The sequence below is a fragment of the Durio zibethinus genome, chromosome 1, assembly GCF_047325235.1.
Source record: "Durio zibethinus cultivar Kanyao isolate XHJ-2024 chromosome 1, ASM4732523v1, whole genome shotgun sequence".
NCBI lineage: Eukaryota > Viridiplantae > Streptophyta > Magnoliopsida > Malvales > Malvaceae > Durio > Durio zibethinus.
Genome location: NC_143162.1, coordinates 35,725,675 through 35,732,490, shown reverse-complemented (window position 1 = coordinate 35,732,490; position 6,816 = coordinate 35,725,675). Strand labels below are relative to the sequence as shown.

Genomic DNA, 6,816 nt, shown 5'->3' with positions numbered 1-6,816 from the left:
ATAATAATAAGGAAAGATAAGAGGTGTTTGAGAAAGGATAACGATTTTTTTATATATATAATATACAAAAATACTAACAAAATGGGATGTTAGTAGTGTGGAAAGAAGAGTTGGTGAGCGTCTTTGACTTTGGTTTCTGGGTGGACCTTCCGATTCACTTTTACTTATGCTTTTTAAATAAATATTCTTTGACGCTTTGTCTACTTGTGTTTAGGTCAGGTGTGTTTGGTTGTTGTCGTATTAAACTCTTTCACTGGAATTATTCTTTTTTTTTTTTAATTCTTTCTTGCATATTTATATGCCTTGCAAAGGAATAAAACGAGATTATCTTAATTAGTTTTCTTTGTCTTGTTTTATATATGGAATAATAATTAAATAAATGTTTATCTATGTGCTATTCAACAATTATCATATATATTTAGATATTAAAAATGATAAAGCTAATTCGACTAAAATCCATCCTAATATATCTGGTCTTACAAGAACATGAGAAAATAGAACTGTCGCTACTTTTTGACCAGGAACATGCAAAATTTTTTGCAAGGATGGAGTTGTCTATCTCTTAAATGTGCATGAACGTTTGCTGTCAACGTTATGAGCTATAAAGGGCAATGCGATCCTTGGCTATTCCCTTTGAGAAGTTGAATGTTGGATGGATTTGTCACATGGGGAGAGAAGTCACAATTTCTTAGCTCATATGCCTCCATTAACCAACCCTTTTGCCCTTTGATATGCAAAGCAACAAGGCCGATATAATTCAGTGCAAGCGAAAGGCCGGTTAAAGGGTCCGCCAGCGTTGCCCACCTGACAGTGAAATTTCTTCGACGATGTTCATGTCAACTCCAATAGTTGTTAAAAATACGATTTAGGGGTCATTCTCAAATGTCATCGATGACATGTTTCTCATGATTTCAATGCCTCAACTGTTAGGTATGGCAGTCAATGCGAAGTAAAGCCAAGAACTTTAGCTTCTTGGGCTAGTTTTTTGTTACTTTGTTGCTTGAAGATTAGGGATGTTTTCTTCGAACACAGGAACCCCATGTGCATTTTTGGCATCATTTTTTGCATTATTGTGCAGCAAAGAGGAAAAGGAAAAGATAAAGAGAGGAAATTAATAATTTGACAAATGTGTTTCAGCCACGTTGATGAGATTTCAATAAAGGAGGAAGATAAGTAGCCATGCAAGAGACTTCTTCATCATTTGGCTTCAATAATGTCCCCAGACTTTGAGGCCAAGCTTCAATTAACCTTTCTTTGTTTACAGTAGTTCATTTTGGGAATCACATTCCTCAACCCGGAATTCAATTAGATTTCTATTTCTATGGAAAAAATTATTGGCAGGATTCCCAAATGTCACCTGCAGCTAACAAATCGATCAGCAGAATAAAGAGGTAAAAGATAAGGCGATGAAACAGTACTGGTAAACTGAACTCTGTATGTACTCTTTTTGTCTTCTACATATTTACATCATCAAAATTTCAGTTTGGACATTCAATTATTGCTTGAAAACGATTTGTCACCCAATAGCAGTGGATTTGTTTCACATGCAGACAGAAACTTTCCTCAATTTCCTGTAGGGAAGGCTAACTAGGATTAAGCCCTGTGTGGTTCCCTGAGTAATTGAACAGAACCACCCTTTGCTTATAATGGAAAGTACTGAACAAGCTTTGTGTTGATTTTCTAGTAGTATTATTAACATGACAAGAGCCACAAGTTCATCTCTCCTGCAGCCAGCTTAAATGTCTGCTCCACCGACAGAGCCTCCTAAAATGGTTCAGACGCACCGCCAGCCTAAACCAGGAAATAAAAACCCCGCATTGTCAGGGAAAGTAGTTTAATATGGCAGACATGATTCTTAAAGCATATAAACGCATCAATTACATCTTTTTGAACAGCAGCTATTGAAGTATACCATTGAATCTGGCACCGACTATTTATGGCGTTTCGAATTTCAATGTTAAGCTGTCTTCTAAAATTTAAAGAAAAAAATTTACAGAACCGTTTTGGATGACCTTTTTTGTATCTTTATTCACTGCACTAAGGTGGCATGGACCATGGTTTCTTTCTATGGTCTTTTTGTCTTCAATGTTCATCACATTCAATTAATTTTCTCTAGGATTTACCAAATTTAATGCCCATGGAAGAGCATATAATTTACAGTCATGAAGGAAAATTACAGGCATTATAATTACAAATTTTCATTCCATGTATCCAAAAGATGAGCGATGTCATAAATCTGGTGAATTCTGCCATTAATAAGCAAAACTCAGAAAATCAAAATTTTATTTTTCCCACCTATTAAATTGAGAGAAAAATGCCAACTCTGGCTAGTCAGCATTAGTAATGAATAATAAAGGATATGTTGTTTTAGAAAGAACACTTGAGAGGCTGAGTTTCTTAGGAGTGTACTTACATGGACATGGATCATGTGCATGCAGCGATATTGATCCGAGGAAACGTAAGCAGAAACCAACCCCAACTGATGCTTTTCCAGTATGTACAATTAGGGGTGTAAATGATACATTAGTACTCGCAAGCTACTCGGGTTCGATTCGAAAAAAACTCGAATTCGGTTCGATTATTGTCGAGTCGAGCTCGAGCTCGAGTAGCTCGATTTATCGATCGAGCCGAATTCGAGTATTATTATATCTGACTCGAGTAGCTCGCGAGCCTAATCGAGCTTTTATATTTAAATATATTTTTATTATTTTAATTAATAAAATATTTCGAGTCCGAGTTCGAGTTCGAATTCGAGCATGAATAATCGAATTTTTGTCGAGTATACGAATCGAGCTTATTTTTACATATTAATCGAGCTTAATCGAGCGAGCTCGAGTAGCTCGAATTCGATCACGAATCGAGCTCGAGCTTGAAAAATAAAACTCGATCGAGCTCGAGCCGAGTATCGAGCCCCGAGTTGTGAGTCGAGCTCGAGCTCGAGCCTCTCACTACTCGGCTCGGCTCGGCTCGTTTACAGCCCTATGTACAATAAGGTGGCTAATATCCCTGGCTTCCTCGGTGAACAGACTCTGATATGTGCATCATCCCCGCACATATTAATGTCGACATTTTGGGGAAAACCATGTCTGAAAGCAAGCTGGAGATATTTGAGCTGGAAATGTTTGAGACATGTCTATGATCATTGGATGGTTATTTGTCGGTCCCTGATCATCTGTCAAGAATGCTTCCCTTGGTTTAGGAGCTTGCGCCTGCGATGTAATTATGGATGATTGGTCCCCTTAGTTTCTCAAGCTTTTGTTTTTGAAGCTTTTGGAGAGTCTGTTGAAGGACGAAGGTTTTTGATGTATGTTACTACTCCATCAACAATTACAGACTTGTCTGCCTGTACAAGATTAAGGATTAAACACTTAATCGATTAAGATCATAGGTGCAGTCAACAACAGTATCTACTAGAATAGATTTCAATTTTTCTTTTAAATAAACGAGATCTGTAGATGTCATAAAATGGAAACCTGAACATGCAAGAACATTAGTCCGGTTCTGATGCAACTAAAAATCAACATGCAATGATTTGATATGCTATCCAAACATATATATACTAGATCTAATGAAACTTCACTATCTTTCTCGAATTAAAAAGTGAGTTACATTTGATTTGTTAAACACGATATATATAAAGAATGGTTTGTTCTATTTATTGATGGGTCCATCTGCAATATATTTAATTAACGTATGCTGTACCAATAGGCAATAGCAGATATTTCCAAATCAATAGACCAGTAAATAACATCTATCTAGAAGGAGATTTATAAACAGACATACGGATGGAAACTAATGCAACTCAGAAAAAGAAATCACTGTTCTGCTAAGCTTGCACCATATAATACTCAAGTGCAAGGGTATAAGCTAGCCTTCATATCAGAAATTGCTCTTTGCATCTCAACTTTGTCACTTGCTATACATTATTATAAAAACAATCCAAATGTAACTGAAATGTGCTAATATTTAAGTTTACGTAAAACTGAAAAGATATTTCATTAGAATTTCTTTTGAAAGAACCCCAAGTAATTAGAAGTTGAAACATGAACAACTTGTAGGTAAAAAGCCTCAATCCAATTAAAACAACGGAAACGAAATCAATTAATCTATTAATCATACAAGAGATAATAATTTAACGTGGTTCAACCCAATTGACCTATATTTACAAATAAAAAACAAGATCCACTAGTTGTAGAGAATTATAAATATATATCAAAACATATCAACCACTTTACAATCAATACACATAAACTTTCTCAATCTCCTTTAATCCTATGTAATATCTCAACTCAAATAAATACAAACCTATATGCACACTTTTAACACAAACAAATACATACTCATATGTATATGTGTATCATATTTATGTGAATCTTTTTAATTTCCTCTAGTCCAATCATTGTGTCATGGACCTAAAGAGGAGTCATGAATCACACATCGAACATAATAGGAAGGTCACTGGGGTATAAAAGGGTTTACATCATCTCCGCCTTGTGAGACGCCTTTTGTAGGACAAAACCATGAGGTCAAGGGGGCCAAAGCAGACAATACCTCACAAGGGTGTGAACCGTGGCAGGAAGGCTGATCTAGGACGTCGGAAGGGTGAATGCCCGGGTCCCGGAGCCGCGCGGGTTCGGAGCTTGAGTCTCGACCCGTGACAATTGCACCATATCTATATAGATCCTCTCAGTCTCCTATAATCCACTCACAAACATACTAACATACACATAAGACGTAAATTTTCGCAAACATACTAACATACACATAAGACGTAAATTTTCAATAATCTTAAGGTGTCTATCCCATAAAATTCTATAACTTTTTTACATCTTTTTCTCATACTTAAGTTTATAAAAACTTTTATTTATTTGTAAGCATACAAACTTACTTATAAAAATCTCTTTCCTCTTATAATTCTTCTTATGTAAGTCTAAGAATCCATTTTCTTTTATGATTCTTCTTCTTCAAGTTTTCTTATCCAATAAGCAATATCTAATCAATCCTAAACAAATCTTTTATGGTATTTGAGTAACTGACCCGGATCAAAATTTTTTTCAAAGAGTTCCTATCGCAAATAATGACAAGGCATGCAGTATATATTAATATTACCTTATTAACCAATAAACCATTTTTTTTTTCGTTGGAGCAAACGTTCATGCAAGTGATGAAAGTTGGATATAGATATAATGGAAAACGAATGATCTCTTCATTTTCTCCCTCAGGCCATAACTTTTTTCATCCTAATATTTATGTTAATTACCTTAGCAGGAAGTTGAGGCAGCAAAGCGTGAAGACTAGAGAACATGTTCCTCATCTTCTTCCTCCTTTCTCTTTCCGTCCATATATGCATTTCATGCTCCGATTGATCACCCCCATCACCACAACCATTTTCCTTTCCCATTTTCGACCCTCCTTTTCTACTTCTTCTGACCCACCTTTTCTACGGCTCTATCCATCTCCATATCTATATTTGGGCTATTGACCTTGTATCATATGGTTTCATGACCAAACTTTTTCTTCAATACAGCAACCCCAATTCCCTGGTCAATCCACCAGGAAAAGAATTGAAAAGAACCCAAAAAAGGGTTTATGATCAATTTATCATACGTTTTTTCTTTGCGGAGATTGGTGTGACTTTGTACATTTATAATATGAAGAGAAAGTTAAACAAAGGAAAAAAGTGGCAAAAGTGTAAAGAAGTGAAGAATATGATGAAATGCGCTTTCTAAGAAACAGACCAAAATGCAATCATGAGAGACAATGCCGCTATGTTGCTTACTTCCAAACAAAAACGGAAGCTAAGCTCTTTGTTCAGATGTTCATTAAAATGGATTTCTCAAGTGGGGTCCGAGTATCATACACTTCGTCTAGTTTCACCCTATTTATCCCTTTATTTACAACACTAACCTTTTAAAACTCGTATTTTTTCTGTGAAAAGAGATTTTATTAGTGCATTCGAGCATATTCGGTTTAGTATTTTAGCTAATGATTTTTGTTTTAGACAATATAATTCAAATACCCACTTTTCTAATTTTTTAACTTAAATTAATTTTTATTATCACAATTTATTTTATATTTTGGTATTGATATTTTTGATTGCTAGAACATGCCACATATAGGATTTGAATGTAATTAAATTTTATAAGTTTTTTTTATAAGATTATCTAAAATTGAATCTTGATTAATTTAATTTTTTTTTTAGTATAAAAGAGGGTTGAAACAAGAAAAAAATTATAAATATTGAAATTCAAATCTTAAACTTATTAAATATTAACTTTTTAAAAAATAATTATATTAATTAACTGAAATGAATCTTAATTTTAAGAATTCAGCACTTAAGTTTGAATAAAATTGAGAACAAAATGCAAAATGGCAGACGTGTAAACGTGAGTGAAGCTGGGACTAATAATGAACCTCTTGGCCAATCAGATATGAGACACCCAGACTCGTCAAACAACAAAATACTAAGCAAACCATGATTAAAGCTCCAATTCCTTCTTTTTCAAGCAAATAATGATATCAATTATGTATAAAGTGCAGAAAACTGCAGATAAATCTGATAAAAACCCAGCTAATCTTTTTCTTTGTTGTATCCTTCCCTCAATCATATATAAAACGCACAAGCTTCAGTTTCAGAAACTTTTCAATTGTGTTTCTGGTTCAAAGATGATTGCTAGTCTAGTGTAACTTATCAAAACCTTTTGAAGATTCTGTAAAGAAAAAGGCTAATAAAGAAACAAGGTGAAGCTGAAAGTTAAGTTTTTATATGAATGTCAATCATCATCACGCGGCAAAAATAAACCATATTTGCTACAA

At 34.4% G+C, this 6,816-nt stretch overlaps 1 pseudogene across 1 annotated transcript; it reads right to left on the bottom strand.

Moving 5' to 3' along the window:
- Positions 1-2,502: 2,502 nt before the first annotated feature.
- On the bottom strand, positions 2,503-6,807 carry LOC111310834 (transcription factor bHLH95-like; annotated as a pseudogene). Its single transcript, XR_016346002.1, has 2 exons — positions 5,261-6,807; positions 2,503-3,343 (listed from the first exon to the last, which is right to left on the bottom strand). The product of XR_016346002.1 is annotated as a transcription factor bHLH95-like (transcript).
- Between the last annotated feature and the right edge of the window lie 9 nt (positions 6,808-6,816).